The following is a 17,248-nucleotide window of genomic DNA, read 5'->3' as shown; positions in this document are numbered from 1 at the left end:
TACCCAAAAACACACAACACTGGTGGGACTCGAACCCACAACCTTTGAACTGCTATATAGCTCTAGAAGTCCAATGCACTATCCATTGCGCCACAGAGCCTATATCATCCCACATGCTAGTAAAAAATGTGCCCAGCTAAAGTCTTAATGTGTCTTGCTTTTTTAAGTTAAGGAATACAAAAAAAATCATCATTGGGGCTATCCTTTAGAGATACTCAAAAATAGCTCAGCTTTAAATTGTTCTTGACACTTCGTGGTTTCTATATATTGATAACAGATAGACATGAACAGAGCATTTTCAAAATTGGATGCAAAAATCGTTGTCTTAAGAGTCCACAAAAAAAGGTGGTTCCAATAACTTACACTAACAAATTAGGGGCCAGAAATGTTTTTATTAAAGACCACTCTAAGCCCTTAACCATAAAGCCTGTTACTGTGCAGTATTTCCTTTTGCCTCATTCTAACATCTGAAAAGTAATTACATGTTACCCAAAAACACATGACACTGGTGGGACTCGAACCCACAACCTTTGAATTGCTATATAGCTCTAGAAGTCCAATGCGCTATCCATTGCGCCACAGAGCCTATATCATCCCACATGCTAGTAAAAAATGTGCCCAGCTAAAGTCTTAATGTGTCTTGCTTTTTTAAGTTAAGGAATACTAAAAAAATCATCATTGGGTCTATCTTTTAGACATACTCAAAAATAGCTCAACTTTAAATTGTTCTTGACACTTCGTGGTTTCTATATATTGATAACAGATAGACATGAACAGAGTATTTTCAAAATTGGATGCAAAAATCGTTGTCTTAAGAGTCCACAAAAAAAGGTGGTTCCAATAACTTACACTAACAAATTAGGGGCCAGAAATGTTTTTAATAAAGACCACTCTAAGCCCTTAACCATAAAGCCTGTTACTGTGCAGTATTTCCTTTTGCCTCATTCTAACATCTGAAAAGTAATTACATGTTACCCAAAAACAAACGACTCTGGTGGGACTCGAACCCACAACCTTTGAATTGCTATATAGCTCTAGAAGTCCAATGCGCTATCCATTGCGCCACAGAGCCTATATCATCCCACATGCTAGTAAAAAATGTGCCCAGCTAAAGTCTTAATGTGTCTTGCTTTTTTAAGTTAAGAATACTAAAAAAATCATCATTGGGTCTATCTTTTAGACATACTCAAAAATAGCTCAACTTTAAATTGTTCTTGACACTTCGTGGTTTCTATATATTGATAACAGATAGACATGAACAGAGCATTTTCAAAATTGGATGCAAAAATCGTTGTCTTAAGAGTCCACAAAAAAGGTGGTTCCAATAACTTACACTAAAAAATTAGGGGCCAAAAATGTTTTTATTAAAGACCACTCTAAGCCCTTAACCATAAAGCCTGTTACTGTGCATTATTCCTTTTTGCCTCATTCTAACATCTGAAAAGTAATTACATGTTACCCAAAAACACACGACTCTGGTGGGACTCAAACCCACAACCTTTGAATTGCTATATAGCTCTAGAAGTCCAATGCGCTAACCATTGCGCCACAGAGCCTATATCATCCCACATGCTAGTAAAAAATGTGCCCAGCTAAAGTCTTAATGTGTCCTGCTTTTTTAAGTTAAGGAATACAAAAAAAATCATCATTGGGGCTATCCTTTAGAGATACTCAAAAATAGCTCAGCTTTAAATTGTTCTTGACACTTCGTGGTTTCTATATATTGATAACAGATAGACATGAACAGAGCATTTTCAAAATTGGATGCAAAAATCGTTGTCTTAAGAGTCCACAAAAAAAGGTGGTTCCAATAACTTACACTAACAAATTAGGGGCCAGAAATGTTTTTATTAAAGACCACTCTAAGCCCTTAACCATAAAGCCTGTTACTGTGCAGTATTTCCTTTTGCCTCATTCTAACATCTGAAAAGTAATTACATGTTACCCAAAAACACACGACTTTGGTGGGACTCAAACCCACAACCTTTGAATTGCTATATAGCTCTAGAAGTCCAATGCGCTAACCATTGCGCCACAGAGCCTATATCATCCCACATGCTAGTAAAAAATGTGCCCAGCTAAAGTCTTAATGTGTCCTGCTTTTTTAAGTTAAGGAATACAAAAAAAATCATCATTGGGGCTATCCTTTAGAGATACTCAAAAATAGCTCAGCTTTAAATTGTTCTTGACACTTCGTGGTTTCTATATATTGATAACAGATAGACATGAACAGAGCATTTTCAAAATTGGATGCAAAAATCGTTGTCTTAAGAGTCCACAAAAAAAGGTGGTTCCAATAACTTACACTAACAAATTAGGGGCCAGAAATGTTTTTATTAAAGACCTCTCTAAGCCCTTAACCATAAAGCCGGTTACTGTGCAGTATTTCCTTTTGCCTCATTCTAACATCTGAAAAGTAATTACATGTTACCCAAAAACACACGACTCTGGTGGGACTCGAACCCACAACCTTTGAATTGCTATATAGCTCTAGAAGTCCAATGCGCTATCCATTGCGCCACAGAGCCTATATCATCCCACATGCTAGTAAAAAATGTGCCCAGCTAAAGTCTTAATGTGTCTTGCTTTTTTAAGTTAAGGAATACCAAAAAAATCATCATTGGGTCTATCTTTTAGACATACTCAAAAATAGCTCAACTTTAAATTGTTCTTGACACTTCGTGGTTTCTATATATTGATAACAGATAGACATGAACAGAGCATTTTCAAAATTGGATGCAAAAATCGTTGTCTTAAGAGTCCACAAAAAAAGGTGGTTCCAATAACTTACACTAACAAATTAGGGGCCAGAAATGTTTTTATTAAAGACCACTCTAAGCCCTTAACCATAAAGCCTGTTACTGTGCAGTATTTCCTTTTGCCTCATTCTAACATCTGAAAAGTAATTACATGTTACCCAAAAACACACGACTGTGGTGGGACTCGAACCCACAACCTTTGAATTGCTATATAGTTCTAGAAGTCCAATGTGCTATCCATTGCGCCAAAGAGAATATATCATCCCACATGCTAGTAAAAAATGTGCCCAGCTAAAGTCTTAATGTGTCTTGCTTTTTTAAGTTAAGGAATACAAAAAAAATCATCATTGGGGCTATCCTTTAGAGATACTCAAAAATAGCTCAGCTTTAAATTGTTCTTGACACTTCGTGGTTTCTATATATTGATAACAGATAGACATGAACAGAGCATTTTCAAAATTGGATGCAAAAATCGTTGTCTTAAGAGTCCACAAAAAAAGGTGGTTCCAATAACTTACACTAACAAATTAGGGGCCAGAAATGTTTTTATTAAAGACCACTCTAAGCCCTTAACCATAAAGCCTGTTACTGTGCAGTATTTCCTTTTGCCTCATTCTAACATCTGAAAAGTAATTACATGTTACCCAAAAACACACGACTCTGGTGGGACTCAAACCCACAACCTTTGAATTGCTATATAGCTCTAGAAGTCCAATGCGCTAACCATTGCGCCACAGAGCCTATATCATCCCACATGCTAGTAAAAAATGTGCCCAGCTAAAGTCTTAATGTGTCCTGCTTTTTTAAGTTAAGGAATACAAAAAAAATCATCATTGGGGCTATCCTTTAGAGATACTCAAAAATAGCTCAGCTTTAAATTGTTCTTGACACTTCGTGGTTTCTATATATTGATAACAGATAGACATGAACAGAGCATTTTCAAAATTGGATGCAAAAATCGTTGTCTTAAGAGTCCACAAAAAAAGGTGGTTCCAATAACTTACACTAACAAATTAGGGGCCAGAAATGTTTTTATTAAAGACCACTCTAAGCCCTTAACCATAAAGCCTGTTACTGTGCAGTATTTCCTTTTGCCTCATTCTAACATCTGAAAAGTAATTACAATTTACCCATAAACACACGACTCTGGTGGGACTCGAACCCACAACCTTTGAATTGCTATATAGCTCTAGAAGTCCAATGTGCTATCCATTGCGCCACAGAGCCTATATCAACCCTCATGCTAGTAAAAAATGTGCCCAGCTAAAGTCTTAATGTGTCTTGCTTTTTTAAGTTAAGGAATACTAAAAAAATCATCATTGGGGCTATCCTTTAGAGATACTCAAAAATAGCTCAGCTTTTAATTGTTCTTGACACTTCGTGGTTTCTATATATTGATAACAGATAGACATGAACAGAGCATTTTCAAAATTGGATGCAAAAATCGTTGTCTTAAGAGTCCACAAAAAAGGTGGTTCCAATAACTTACACTAAAAAATTAGGGGCCAGAAATGTTTTTATTAAAGACCACTCTAAGCCCTTTACCATAAAGCCTGTTACTGTGCAGTATTTCCTTTTGCCTCATTCTAACATCTGAAAAGTAATTACATGTTACCCAAAAACACACGACACTGGTGGGACTCGAACCCACAACCTTTGAATTGCTATATAGCTCTAGAAGTCCAATATCCATTGCGCCACAGAGCCTATATCATCCCACATGCTAGTAAAAAATGTGCCCAGCTAAAGTCTTAATGTGTCTTGCTTTTTTAAGTTAAGGAATACTAAAAAAATCATCATTGGAGCTATCTTTTAGAGATACTCAAAAATAGCTCAGCTTTAAATTGTTCTTGACACTTCGTGGTTTCTATATATTGATAACAGATAGACATGAACAGAGCATTTTCAAAATTGGATGCAAAAATCGTTGTCTTAAGAGTCCACAAAAAAAGGTGGTTCCAATAACTTACACTAACAAATTAGGGGCCAGAAATGTTTTTATTAAAGACCACTCTAAGCCCTTAACCATAAAGCCGGTTACTGTGCAGTATTTCCTTTTGCCTCATTCTAACATCTGAAAAGTAATTACATGTTACCCAAAAACACACGACTCTGGTGGGACTCGAACCCACAACCTTTGAATTGCTATATAGCTCTAGAAGTCCAATGCGCTATCCATTGCGCCACAGAGCCTATATCATCCCACATGCTAGTAAAAAATGTGCCCAGCTAAAGTCTTAATGTGTCTTGCTTTTTTAAGTTAAGGAATACTAAAAAAATCATCATTGGGGCTATCTTTTAGACATACTCAAAAATAGCTCAGCTTTAAATTGTTCTTGACACTTCGTGGTTTCTATATATTGATAACAGATAGACATGAACAGAGCATTTTCAAAATTGGATGCAAAAATCGTTGTCTTAAGAGTCCACAAAAAAAAGATGATTCCAATAACTTACACTAACAAATTAGGAGCCAGAAATGTTTTTATTAAATACCACTCTAAGCCCTTAACCATAAGGCCTGTTACTGTGCAGTATTTCCTTTCGCCTCATTCTAACATCTGAAAAGTAATTACATGTTACCCAAAATCACACAACACTGGTGGGTAACGAACCCACAACCTTTGAATTGCTATATAGCTCTAGAAGTCTAATGCGCTATCCATTGCGCCACAGAGCCTATATCATCCCACATGCTAGTAAAAAATGTGCCCAGCTAAAGTCTTAATGTGTCTTGCTTTTTTAAGTTAAGGAATACTAAAAAAATCATCATTGGGGCTATCCTTTAGAGATACTCAAAAATAGCTCAGCTTTTAATTGTTCTTGACACTTCGTGGTTTCTATATATTGATAACAGATATACATGAACAGAGCATTTTCAAAATTGGATGCAAAAATCGTTGTCTTAAGAGTCCACAAAAAGAGATGGTTCCAATAACTTACACTAACAAATTAGGGGCCAGAAATTTTTTTATTAAAGACCACTCTAAGCCCTTAACCATAAAGCCTGTTACTGTGCAGTATTTCCTTTTGCCTCATTCTAACATCTGAAAAGTAATTACATGTTACCCAAAAACACACGACTCTGGTGGGACTCAAACCCACAACCTTTGAATTGCTATATAGCTCTAGAAGTCCAATGCACTATCCATTGCGCCACAGAGACTATATCATCCCACATGCTAGTAAAAAATGTGCCCAGCTAAAGTCTTAATGTGTCTTGCTTTTTTAAGTTAAGAATACTAAAAAAATCATCATTGGGTCTATCTTTTAGACATACTCAAAAATAGCTCAGCTTTAAATTGTTCTTGACACTTCGTGGTTTCTATATATTGATAATAGATAGACATGAACAGAGCATTTTCAAAATTGGATGCAAAAATCGTTGTCTTAAGAGTCCACAAAAAAAGATGGTTCCAATAACTTACACTAACAAATTAGGAGCCAGAAATGTTTTTATTAAAGACCACTCTAAGCCCTTAACCATAAAGCCTGTTACTGTGCAGTATTTCCTTTCGCCTCATTCTAACATCTGAAAAGTAATTACATGTTACCCAAAATCACACAACTCTGGTGAGTAACGAACCCACAACCTTTGAATTGCTATATAGCTCTAGAAGTCCAATGCGCTATCCATTGTGCCACGGAGCCAATATCATCCCACATGCTAGTAAAAAATGTGCCCAGCTAAAGTCTTAATGTGTCTTGCTTTTTTAAGTTAAGAATACTAAAAAAATCGTCATTGGGGCTATCCTTTAGAGATACTCAAAAATAGCTCAGCTTTTAATTGTTCTTGACACTTCGTGGTTTCTATATATTGATAACAGATATACATGAACAGAGCATTTTCAAAATTGGATGCAAAAATCGTTGTCTTAAGAGTCCACAAAAAGAGATGGTTCCAATAACTTACACTAACAAATTAGGGTCCAGAAATGTTTTTATTAAAGACCACTCTAAGCCCTTAACCATAAAGCCTGTTACTGTGCAGTATTTCCTTTCGCCTCATTCTAACATCTGAAAAGTAATTACATGTTACCCAAAATCACACAACTCTGGTGAGTAACGAACCCACAACCTTTGAATTGCTATATAGCTCTAGAAGTCCAATGCGCTAGCCATTGCGCCACGGAGCCAATATCATCCCAGATGCTAATAAAAAATGTGCCCAGCTAAAGTCTTAATGTGTCTTGCTTTTTTAAGTTAAGAATACTAAAAAAATCATCATTGGGTCTATCTTTTAGACATACTCAAAAATAGCTCAGCTTTAAATTGTTCTTGACACTTCGTGGTTTCTATATATTGATAACAGATAGACATGAACAGAGCATTTTCAAAATTGGATGCAAAAATCGTTGTCTTAAGAGTCCACAAAAAAGGTGGTTCCAATAACTTACACTAAAAAATTAGGGGCCAGAAATGTTTTTATTAAAGACCACTCTAAGCCCTTAACCATAAAGCCTGTTACTGTGCATTATTCCTTTTTGCCTCATTCTAACATCTGAAAAGTAATTACATGTTACCCAAAAACACACAACACTGGTGGGACTCGAACCCACAACCTTTGAATTGCTATATAGCTCTAGAAGTCCAATGTGCTATCCATTGCGCCACAGAGCCTATATCATCCCACATGCTAGTAAAAAATGTGCCCAGCTAAAGTCTTAATGTGTCTTGCTTTTTTAAGTTAAGGAATACAAAAAAAATCATCATTGGGGCTATCCTTTAGAGATACTCAAAAATAGCTCAGCTTTAAATTGTTCTTGACACTTCGTGGTTTCTATATATTGATAACAGATAGACATGAACAGAGCATTTTCAAAATTGGATGCAAAAATCGTTGTCTTAAGAGTCCACAAAAAAAGGTGGTTCCAATAACTTACACTAACAAATTAGGGGCCAGAAATGTTTTTATTAAAGACCACTCTAAGCCCTTAACCATAAAGCCTGTTACTGTGCAGTATTTCCTTTTGCCTCATTCTAACATCTGAAAAGTAATTACATGTTACCCAAAAACACACAACACTGGTGGGACTCGAACCCACAACCTTTGAACTGCTATATAGCTCTAGAAGTCCAATGCACTATCCATTGCGCCACAGAGCCTATATCATCCCACATGCTAGTAAAAAATGTGCCCAGCTAAAGTCTTAATGTGTCTTGCTTTTTTAAGTTAAGGAATACAAAAAAAATCATCATTGGGGCTATCCTTTAGAGATACTCAAAAATAGCTCAGCTTTAAATTGTTCTTGACACTTCGTGGTTTCTATATATTGATAACAGATAGACATGAACAGAGCATTTTCAAAATTGGATGCAAAAATCGTTGTCTTAAGAGTCCACAAAAAAAGGTGGTTCCAATAACTTACACTAACAAATTAGGGGCCAGAAATGTTTTTATTAAAGACCACTCTAAGCCCTTAACCATAAAGCCTGTTACTGTGCAGTATTTCCTTTTGCCTCATTCTAACATCTGAAAAGTAATTACATGTTACCCAAAAACACATGACACTGGTGGGACTCGAACCCACAACCTTTGAATTGCTATATAGCTCTAGAAGTCCAATGCGCTATCCATTGCGCCACAGAGCCTATATCATCCCACATGCTAGTAAAAAATGTGCCCAGCTAAAGTCTTAATGTGTCTTGCTTTTTTAAGTTAAGGAATACTAAAAAAATCATCATTGGGTCTATCTTTTAGACATACTCAAAAATAGCTCAACTTTAAATTGTTCTTGACACTTCGTGGTTTCTATATATTGATAACAGATAGACATGAACAGAGTATTTTCAAAATTGGATGCAAAAATCGTTGTCTTAAGAGTCCACAAAAAAAGGTGGTTCCAATAACTTACACTAACAAATTAGGGGCCAGAAATGTTTTTAATAAAGACCACTCTAAGCCCTTAACCATAAAGCCTGTTACTGTGCAGTATTTCCTTTTGCCTCATTCTAACATCTGAAAAGTAATTACATGTTACCCAAAAACAAACGACTCTGGTGGGACTCGAACCCACAACCTTTGAATTGCTATATAGCTCTAGAAGTCCAATGCGCTATCCATTGCGCCACAGAGCCTATATCATCCCACATGCTAGTAAAAAATGTGCCCAGCTAAAGTCTTAATGTGTCTTGCTTTTTTAAGTTAAGGAATACTAAAAAAATCATCATTGGGGCTATCTTTTAGACATACTCAAAAATAGCTCAGCTTTAAATTGTTCTTGACACTTCGTGGTTTCTATATATTGATAACAGATAGACATGAACAGAGCATTTTCAAAATTGGATGCAAAAATCGTTGTCTTAAGAGTCCACAAAAAAAAGATGATTCCAATAACTTACACTAACAAATTAGGAGCCAGAAATGTTTTTATTAAATACCACTCTAAGCCCTTAACCATAAGGCCTGTTACTGTGCAGTATTTCCTTTCGCCTCATTCTAACATCTGAAAAGTAATTACATGTTACCCAAAATCACACAACACTGGTGGGTAACGAACCCACAACCTTTGAATTGCTATATAGCTCTAGAAGTCTAATGCGCTATCCATTGCGCCACAGAGCCTATATCATCCCACATGCTAGTAAAAAATGTGCCCAGCTAAAGTCTTAATGTGTCTTGCTTTTTTAAGTTAAGGAATACTAAAAAAATCATCATTGGGGCTATCCTTTAGAGATACTCAAAAATAGCTCAGCTTTTAATTGTTCTTGACACTTCGTGGTTTCTATATATTGATAACAGATATACATGAACAGAGCATTTTCAAAATTGGATGCAAAAATCGTTGTCTTAAGAGTCCACAAAAAGAGATGGTTCCAATAACTTACACTAACAAATTAGGGGCCAGAATTTTTTTTATTAAAGACCACTCTAAGCCCTTAACCATAAAGCCTGTTACTGTGCAGTATTTCCTTTTGCCTCATTCTAACATCTGAAAAGTAATTACATGTTACCCAAAAACACACGACTCTGGTGGGACTCAAACCCACAACCTTTGAATTGCTATATAGCTCTAGAAGTCCAATGCACTATCCATTGCGCCACAGAGACTATATCATCCCACATGCTAGTAAAAAATGTGCCCAGCTAAAGTCTTAATGTGTCTTGCTTTTTTAAGTTAAGAATACTAAAAAAATCATCATTGGGTCTATCTTTTAGACATACTCAAAAATAGCTCAGCTTTAAATTGTTCTTGACACTTCGTGGTTTCTATATATTGATAATAGATAGACATGAACAGAGCATTTTCAAAATTGGATGCAAAAATCGTTGTCTTAAGAGTCCACAAAAAAAGATGGTTCCAATAACTTACACTAACAAATTAGGAGCCAGAAATGTTTTTATTAAAGACCACTCTAAGCCCTTAACCATAAAGCCTGTTACTGTGCAGTATTTCCTTTCGCCTCATTCTAACATCTGAAAAGTAATTACATGTTACCCAAAATCACACAACTCTGGTGAGTAACGAACCCACAACCTTTGAATTGCTATATAGCTCTAGAAGTCCAATGCGCTATCCATTGTGCCACGGAGCCAATATCATCCCACATGCTAGTAAAAAATGTGCCCAGCTAAAGTCTTAATGTGTCTTGCTTTTTTAAGTTAAGAATACTAAAAAAATCGTCATTGGGGCTATCCTTTAGAGATACTCAAAAATAGCTCAGCTTTTAATTGTTCTTGACACTTCGTGGTTTCTATATATTGATAACAGATATACATGAACAGAGCATTTTCAAAATTGGATGCAAAAATCGTTGTCTTAAGAGTCCACAAAAAGAGATGGTTCCAATAACTTACACTAACAAATTAGGGTCCAGAAATGTTTTTATTAAAGACCACTCTAAGCCCTTAACCATAAAGCCTGTTACTGTGCAGTATTTCCTTTCGCCTCATTCTAACATCTGAAAAGTAATTACATGTTACCCAAAATCACACAACTCTGGTGAGTAACGAACCCACAACCTTTGAATTGCTATATAGCTCTAGAAGTCCAATGCGCTAGCCATTGCGCCACGGAGCCAATATCATCCCAGATGCTAATAAAAAATGTGCCCAGCTAAAGTCTTAATGTGTCTTGCTTTTTTAAGTTAAGAATACTAAAAAAATCATCATTGGGTCTATCTTTTAGACATACTCAAAAATAGCTCAGCTTTAAATTGTTCTTGACACTTCGTGGTTTCTATATATTGATAACAGATAGACATGAACAGAGCATTTTCAAAATTGGATGCAAAAATCGTTGTCTTAAGAGTCCACAAAAAAGGTGGTTCCAATAACTTACACTAAAAAATTAGGGGCCAGAAATGTTTTTATTAAAGACCACTCTAAGCCCTTAACCATAAAGCCTGTTACTGTGCATTATTCCTTTTTGCCTCATTCTAACATCTGAAAAGTAATTACATGTTACCCAAAAACACACAACACTGGTGGGACTCGAACCCACAACCTTTGAATTGCTATATAGCTCTAGAAGTCCAATGTGCTATCCATTGCGCCACAGAGCCTATATCATCCCACATGCTAGTAAAAAATGTGCCCAGCTAAAGTCTTAATGTGTCTTGCTTTTTTAAGTTAAGGAATACAAAAAAAATCATCATTGGGGCTATCCTTTAGAGATACTCAAAAATAGCTCAGCTTTAAATTGTTCTTGACACTTCGTGGTTTCTATATATTGATAACAGATAGACATGAACAGAGCATTTTCAAAATTGGATGCAAAAATCGTTGTCTTAAGAGTCCACAAAAAAAGGTGGTTCCAATAACTTACACTAACAAATTAGGGGCCAGAAATGTTTTTATTAAAGACCACTCTAAGCCCTTAACCATAAAGCCTGTTACTGTGCAGTATTTCCTTTTGCCTCATTCTAACATCTGAAAAGTAATTACATGTTACCCAAAAACACACAACACTGGTGGGACTCGAACCCACAACCTTTGAACTGCTATATAGCTCTAGAAGTCCAATGCACTATCCATTGTGCCACAGAGCCTATATCATCCCACATGCTAGTAAAAAATGTGCCCAGCTAAAGTCTTAATGTGTCTTGCTTTTTTAAGTTAAGGAATACAAAAAAAATCATCATTGGGGCTATCCTTTAGAGATACTCAAAAATAGCTCAGCTTTAAATTGTTCTTGACACTTCGTGGTTTCTATATATTGATAACAGATAGACATGAACAGAGCATTTTCAAAATTGGATGCAAAAATCGTTGTCTTAAGAGTCCACAAAAAAAGGTGGTTCCAATAACTTACACTAACAAATTAGGGGCCAGAAATGTTTTTATTAAAGACCACTCTAAGCCCTTAACCATAAAGCCTGTTACTGTGCAGTATTTCCTTTTGCCTCATTCTAACATCTGAAAAGTAATTACATGTTACCCAAAAACACATGACACTGGTGGGACTCGAACCCACAACCTTTGAATTGCTATATAGCTCTAGAAGTCCAATGCGCTATCCATTGCGCCACAGAGCCTATATCATCCCACATGCTAGTAAAAAATGTGCCCAGCTAAAGTCTTAATGTGTCTTGCTTTTTTAAGTTAAGGAATACTAAAAAAATCATCATTGGGTCTATCTTTTAGACATACTCAAAAATAGCTCAACTTTAAATTGTTCTTGACACTTCGTGGTTTCTATATATTGATAACAGATAGACATGAACAGAGTATTTTCAAAATTGGATGCAAAAATCGTTGTCTTAAGAGTCCACAAAAAAAGGTGGTTCCAATAACTTACACTAACAAATTAGGGGCCAGAAATGTTTTTAATAAAGACCACTCTAAGCCCTTAACCATAAAGCCTGTTACTGTGCAGTATTTCCTTTTGCCTCATTCTAACATCTGAAAAGTAATTACATGTTACCCAAAAACACACGACTGTGGTGGGACTCGAACCCACAACCTTTGAATTGCTATATAGCTCTAGAAGTCCAATGCGCTATCCATTGCGCTATCCATTGCGCCACAGAGCCTATATCATCCCAAATGTTAGTAAAAAATGTGCCCAGCTAAAGTCTTAATGTGTCTTGCTTTTTTAAGTTAAGGAATACTAAGTAAATCATCATTGGGTCTATCTTTTAGACATACTCAAAAATAGCTCAGCTTTAAATTGTTCTTGCCACTTCGTGGTTTCTATATATTGATAACAGATAGACATGAACAGAGCATTTTCAAAATTGGATGCAAAAATCGTTGTCTTAAGAGTCCACGAAAAATGGTGGTTCCAATAACTTACACTAACAAATTAGGGGCCTGAAATGTTTTTATTAAAGACCACTCTAAGCCCTTAACCATAAAGCCTGTTACTGTGCAGTATTTCCTTTTGCCTCATTCTAACATCTGAAAAGTAATTACATGTTACCCAAAAACACACGACTCTGGTGGGACTCAAACCCACAACCTTTGAGTTGCTATATAGCTCTAGAAGTCCAATGCGCTATCCATTGCGCCACAGAGCCTATATCATACCACATGCTAGTAAAAAATGTGCCCAGCTAAAGTCTTAATGTGTCTTGCTTTTTTAAGTTAAGGAATACTACAAAAATCATCATTGTGGCTATCCTTTAGAGATACTCAAAAATAGCTCAGCTTTAAATTGTTCTTGACACTTCGTGGTTTCTATATATTGATAACAGATAGACATGAACAGAGCATTTTCAAAAATGGATGCAAAAATCGTTGTCTTAAGAGTCCACAAATAAAGGTGGTTCCAATAACTTACACTAACAAATTAGGGGCCAGAAATGTTTTTATTAAAGACCACTCTAAGCCCTTAACCATAAAGCCTGTTACTGTGCAGTATTTCCTTTTGCCTCATTCTAACATCTGAAAAGTAATTACATGTTACCCAAAAACAAACGACTCTGGTGGGACTCGAACCCACAACCTTTGAATTGCTATATAGCTCTAGAAGTCCAATGCGCTATCCATTGCGCCACAGAGCCTATATCATCCCACATGGTAGTAAAAAATGTGCCCAGCTAAAGTCTTAATGTGTCTTGCTTTTTTAAGTTAAGGAATACTAAAAAAATCATCATTGGGGCTATCCTTTAGAGATACTCAAAAATAGCTCAGCTTTAAATTGTTCTTCACACTTCGTGGTTTCTATATATTGATAACAGATAGACATGAACAGAGCATTTTCAAAATTGGATGCAAAAATCGTTGTCTTAAGAGTCCACAAAAAAAGGTGGTTCCAATAACTTACACTAACAAATTAGGGGCCAGAAATGTTTTTAATAAAGACCACTCTAAGCCCTTAACCATAAAGCCTGTTACTGTGCAGTATTTCCTTTTGCCTCATTCTAACATCTGAAAAGTAATTACATGTTACCCAAAAACACACGACTGTGGTGGGACTCGAACCCACAACCTTTGAATTGCTATATAGCTCTAGAAGTCCAATGTGCTATCCATTGCGCCACAGAGCCTATATCATCCCTCATGCTAGTAAAAAATGTGCCCAGCTAAAGTCTTAATGTGTCTTGCTTTTTTAAGTTAAGGAATACTAAAAAAATCATCATTGGGGCTATCTTTTAGAGATACTCAAAAATAGCTCAGCTTTAAATTGTTCTTGCCACTTCGTGGTTTCTATATATTGATAACAGATAGACATGAACAGAGCATTTTCAAAATTGGATGCAAAAATCGTTGTCTTAAGAGTCCACAAAAAAAGGTGGTTCCAATAACTTACACTAACAAATTAGGGGCCAGAAATGTTTTTATTAAAGACCACTCTAAGCCGTTAACCATAAAGCCTGTTACTGTGCAGTATTTCCTTTTGCCTCATTCTAACATCTGAAAAGTAATTACATGTTACCCAAAAACACACGACTCTGGTGGGACTCGAACCCACAACCTTTGAATTGCTATATAGCTCTAGAAGTCCAATGTGCTATCCATTGCGCCACAGAGCCTATATCATCCCACATGCTAGTAAAAAATGTGCCCAGCTAAAGTCTTAATGTGTCTTGTTTTTTTAAGTTAAGGAATACTAAAAAAATCATCATTGGGGCTATCCTTTAGAGATACTCAAAAATAGCTCAGCTTTAAATTGTTCTTGACACTTCGTGGTTTCTATATATTGATAACAGATAGACATGAACAGAGCATTTTCAAAATTGGATGCAAAAATCGTTGTCTTAAGAGTACACAAAAAAAGGTGGTTCCAATAACTTACACTAACAAATTAGGGGCCTGAAATGTTTTTATTAAAGACCACTCTAAGCCCTTAACCATAAAGCCTGTTACTGTGCAGTATTTCCTTTTGCCTCATTCTAACATCTGAAAAGTAATTACATGTTACCCAAAAACACACAACTCTGGTGGGACTCGAACCCACAACCTTTGAATTGCTATATAGCCCTAGAAGTCCAATGCGCTATCCATTACGCCACAGAGCCTATATCATCCCACATGCTAGTAAAAAATGTGCCCAGCTAAAGTCTTAATGTGTCTTGCTTTTTTAAGTTAAGGAATACTAAAAAAATCATCATTGGGGCTATCCTTTAGAGATACTCAAAAATAGCTCAGCTTTAAATTGTTCTTGACACTTCGTGGTTTCTATATATTGATAACAGATAGACATGAACAGAGCAATTTCAAAATTGGATGCAAAAATCGTTGTCTTAAGAGTCCACAAAAAAAGGTGGTTCCAATAACTTACACTAACAAATTAGGGGCCAGAAATGTTTTTATTAAAGACCACTCTAAGCCCTTAACCATAAAGCCTGTTACTGTGCAGTATTTCCTTTTGCCTCATTCTAACATCTGAAAAGTAATTACATGTTACCCAAAAACACATGACTCTGGTGGGACTCAAACCCACAACCTTTAAGTTGCTATATAGCTCTAGAAGTCCAATGCGCTATCCATTGCGCCACAGAGCCTATATCATACCACATGCTAGTAAAAAATGTGCCCAGCTAAAGTCTTAATGTGTCTTGCTTTTTTAAGTTAAGGAATACTACAAAAATCATCATTGTGGCTATCCTTTAGAGATACTCAAAAATAGCTCAGCTTTAAATTGTTCTTGACACTTCGTGGTTTCTATATATTGATAACAGATAGACATGAACAGAGCATTTTCAAAATTGGATGCAAAAATCGTTGTCTTAAGAGTCCACAAAAAAAGGTGGTTCCAATAACTTACACTAACAAATTAGGGGCCAGAAATGTTTTTATTAAAGACCACTCTAAGCCGTTAACCATAAAGCCTGTTACTGTGCAGTATTTCCTTTTGCCTCATTCTAACATCTGAAAAGTAATTACATGTTACCCAAAAACACACAACTCTGGTGGGACTCGAACCCACAACCTTTGAATTGCTATATAGCTCTAGAAGTCCAATGTGCTATCCATTGCGCCACAGAGCCTATATCATCCCACATGCTAGTAAAAAATGTGCCCAGCTAAAGTCTTAATGTGTCTTGTTTTTTTAAGTTAAGGAATACTAAAAAAATCATCATTGGGGCTATCCTTTAGAGATACTCAAAAATAGCTCAGCTTTAAATTGTTCTTGACACTTCGTGGTTTCTATATATTGATAACAGATAGACATGAACAGAGCATTTTCAAAATTGGATGCAAAAATCGTTGTCTTAAGAGTCCACAAAAAAAGGTGGTTCCAATAACTTACACTAACAAATTAGGGGCCAGAAATGTTTTTATTAAAGACCACTCTAAGCCCTTAACCATAAAGCCTGTTACTGTGCAGTATTTCCTTTTGCCTCATTCTAACATCTGAAAAGTAATTACATGTTACCCAAAAACACATGACTCTGGTGGGACTCAAACCCACAACCTTTGAGTTGCTATATAGCTCTAGAAGTCCAATGCACTATCCATTGCGCCACAGAGCCTATATCATACCACATGCTAGTAAAAAATGTGCCCAGCTAAAGTCTTAATGTGTCTTGCTTTTTTAAGTTAAGGAATACTAAAAAAATCATCATTGGGGCTATCTTTTAGAGATACTCAAAAATAGCTCAGCTTTAAATTGTTCTTGCCACTTCGTGGTTTCTATATATTGATAACAGATAGACATGAACAGAGCATTTTCAAAATTGGATGCAAAAATCGTTGTCTTAAGAGTCCACAAAAAAAGGTGGTTCCAATAACTTACACTAACAAATTAGGGGCCAGAAATGTTTTTATTAAAGACCACTCTAAGCCGTTAACCATAAAGCTTGTTACTGTGCAGTATTTCCTTTTGCCTCATTCTAACATTTGAAAAGTAATTACATGTTACCCAAAAACACACGACTCTGGTGGGACTCGAACCCACAACCATTGAATTGCTATATAGCTCTAGAAGTCCAATGTGCTTTCCATTGCGCCACAGAGCCTATATCATCCCACATGCTAGTAAAAAATGTGCCCAGCTAAAGTCTTAATGTGTCTTGTTTTTTTAAGTTAAGGAATACTAAAAAAATCATCATTGGGGCTATCCTTTAGAGATACTCAAAAATAGCTCAGCTTTAAATTG

The 17,248-nt window shown here is 36.0% G+C and overlaps 17 non-coding genes across 17 annotated transcripts; all 17 read right to left on the bottom strand.

Moving 5' to 3' along the window:
* Nucleotides 1-500: 500 nt before the first annotated feature.
* Nucleotides 501-586, bottom strand: TRNAR-UCU (transfer RNA arginine (anticodon UCU)). The gene is given in 2 exon segments: nucleotides 501-536; nucleotides 550-586. It is a non-coding gene; the product is annotated as a tRNA-Arg (tRNA).
* Nucleotides 587-986: 400 nt separating this feature from the next.
* Nucleotides 987-1,072, bottom strand: TRNAR-UCU (transfer RNA arginine (anticodon UCU)). Its single transcript is given in 2 exon segments — nucleotides 987-1,022; nucleotides 1,036-1,072. It is a non-coding gene; the product is annotated as a tRNA-Arg (tRNA).
* Nucleotides 1,073-1,470: 398 nt separating this feature from the next.
* TRNAR-UCU (transfer RNA arginine (anticodon UCU)) lies at nucleotides 1,471-1,556 on the bottom strand. The gene is given in 2 exon segments: nucleotides 1,471-1,506; nucleotides 1,520-1,556. It is a non-coding gene; the product is annotated as a tRNA-Arg (tRNA).
* A 400-nt stretch (nucleotides 1,557-1,956) lies between these two features.
* On the bottom strand, nucleotides 1,957-2,042 carry TRNAR-UCU (transfer RNA arginine (anticodon UCU)). The gene is given in 2 exon segments: nucleotides 1,957-1,992; nucleotides 2,006-2,042. It is a non-coding gene; the product is annotated as a tRNA-Arg (tRNA).
* A 400-nt stretch (nucleotides 2,043-2,442) lies between these two features.
* Nucleotides 2,443-2,528, bottom strand: TRNAR-UCU (transfer RNA arginine (anticodon UCU)). Its single transcript is given in 2 exon segments — nucleotides 2,443-2,478; nucleotides 2,492-2,528. It is a non-coding gene; the product is annotated as a tRNA-Arg (tRNA).
* An 886-nt stretch (nucleotides 2,529-3,414) lies between these two features.
* On the bottom strand, nucleotides 3,415-3,500 carry TRNAR-UCU (transfer RNA arginine (anticodon UCU)). Its single transcript is given in 2 exon segments — nucleotides 3,415-3,450; nucleotides 3,464-3,500. It is a non-coding gene; the product is annotated as a tRNA-Arg (tRNA).
* A 400-nt stretch (nucleotides 3,501-3,900) lies between these two features.
* TRNAR-UCU (transfer RNA arginine (anticodon UCU)) lies at nucleotides 3,901-3,986 on the bottom strand. Its single transcript is given in 2 exon segments — nucleotides 3,901-3,936; nucleotides 3,950-3,986. It is a non-coding gene; the product is annotated as a tRNA-Arg (tRNA).
* Nucleotides 3,987-4,866: 880 nt separating this feature from the next.
* TRNAR-UCU (transfer RNA arginine (anticodon UCU)) lies at nucleotides 4,867-4,952 on the bottom strand. The gene is given in 2 exon segments: nucleotides 4,867-4,902; nucleotides 4,916-4,952. It is a non-coding gene; the product is annotated as a tRNA-Arg (tRNA).
* Nucleotides 4,953-8,265: 3,313 nt separating this feature from the next.
* On the bottom strand, nucleotides 8,266-8,351 carry TRNAR-UCU (transfer RNA arginine (anticodon UCU)). The gene is given in 2 exon segments: nucleotides 8,266-8,301; nucleotides 8,315-8,351. It is a non-coding gene; the product is annotated as a tRNA-Arg (tRNA).
* Nucleotides 8,352-8,751: 400 nt separating this feature from the next.
* On the bottom strand, nucleotides 8,752-8,837 carry TRNAR-UCU (transfer RNA arginine (anticodon UCU)). The gene is given in 2 exon segments: nucleotides 8,752-8,787; nucleotides 8,801-8,837. It is a non-coding gene; the product is annotated as a tRNA-Arg (tRNA).
* A 3,313-nt stretch (nucleotides 8,838-12,150) lies between these two features.
* TRNAR-UCU (transfer RNA arginine (anticodon UCU)) lies at nucleotides 12,151-12,236 on the bottom strand. The gene is given in 2 exon segments: nucleotides 12,151-12,186; nucleotides 12,200-12,236. It is a non-coding gene; the product is annotated as a tRNA-Arg (tRNA).
* Nucleotides 12,237-13,134: 898 nt separating this feature from the next.
* On the bottom strand, nucleotides 13,135-13,220 carry TRNAR-UCU (transfer RNA arginine (anticodon UCU)). Its single transcript is given in 2 exon segments — nucleotides 13,135-13,170; nucleotides 13,184-13,220. It is a non-coding gene; the product is annotated as a tRNA-Arg (tRNA).
* A 400-nt stretch (nucleotides 13,221-13,620) lies between these two features.
* TRNAR-UCU (transfer RNA arginine (anticodon UCU)) lies at nucleotides 13,621-13,706 on the bottom strand. The gene is given in 2 exon segments: nucleotides 13,621-13,656; nucleotides 13,670-13,706. It is a non-coding gene; the product is annotated as a tRNA-Arg (tRNA).
* An 886-nt stretch (nucleotides 13,707-14,592) lies between these two features.
* Nucleotides 14,593-14,678, bottom strand: TRNAR-UCU (transfer RNA arginine (anticodon UCU)). Its single transcript is given in 2 exon segments — nucleotides 14,593-14,628; nucleotides 14,642-14,678. It is a non-coding gene; the product is annotated as a tRNA-Arg (tRNA).
* A 400-nt stretch (nucleotides 14,679-15,078) lies between these two features.
* TRNAR-UCU (transfer RNA arginine (anticodon UCU)) lies at nucleotides 15,079-15,164 on the bottom strand. Its single transcript is given in 2 exon segments — nucleotides 15,079-15,114; nucleotides 15,128-15,164. It is a non-coding gene; the product is annotated as a tRNA-Arg (tRNA).
* An 886-nt stretch (nucleotides 15,165-16,050) lies between these two features.
* On the bottom strand, nucleotides 16,051-16,136 carry TRNAR-UCU (transfer RNA arginine (anticodon UCU)). The gene is given in 2 exon segments: nucleotides 16,051-16,086; nucleotides 16,100-16,136. It is a non-coding gene; the product is annotated as a tRNA-Arg (tRNA).
* Nucleotides 16,137-17,022: 886 nt separating this feature from the next.
* TRNAR-UCU (transfer RNA arginine (anticodon UCU)) lies at nucleotides 17,023-17,108 on the bottom strand. The gene is given in 2 exon segments: nucleotides 17,023-17,058; nucleotides 17,072-17,108. It is a non-coding gene; the product is annotated as a tRNA-Arg (tRNA).
* Nucleotides 17,109-17,248: the final 140 nt, after the last annotated feature.

This window comes from Rhinoderma darwinii, chromosome 4, assembly GCF_050947455.1.
Source record: "Rhinoderma darwinii isolate aRhiDar2 chromosome 4, aRhiDar2.hap1, whole genome shotgun sequence".
Classification (NCBI taxonomy): domain Eukaryota; kingdom Metazoa; phylum Chordata; class Amphibia; order Anura; family Rhinodermatidae; genus Rhinoderma; species Rhinoderma darwinii.
Note: the sequence above shows the minus strand (reverse complement) of the source record. Positions and strands in the feature narration are given on the sequence as shown.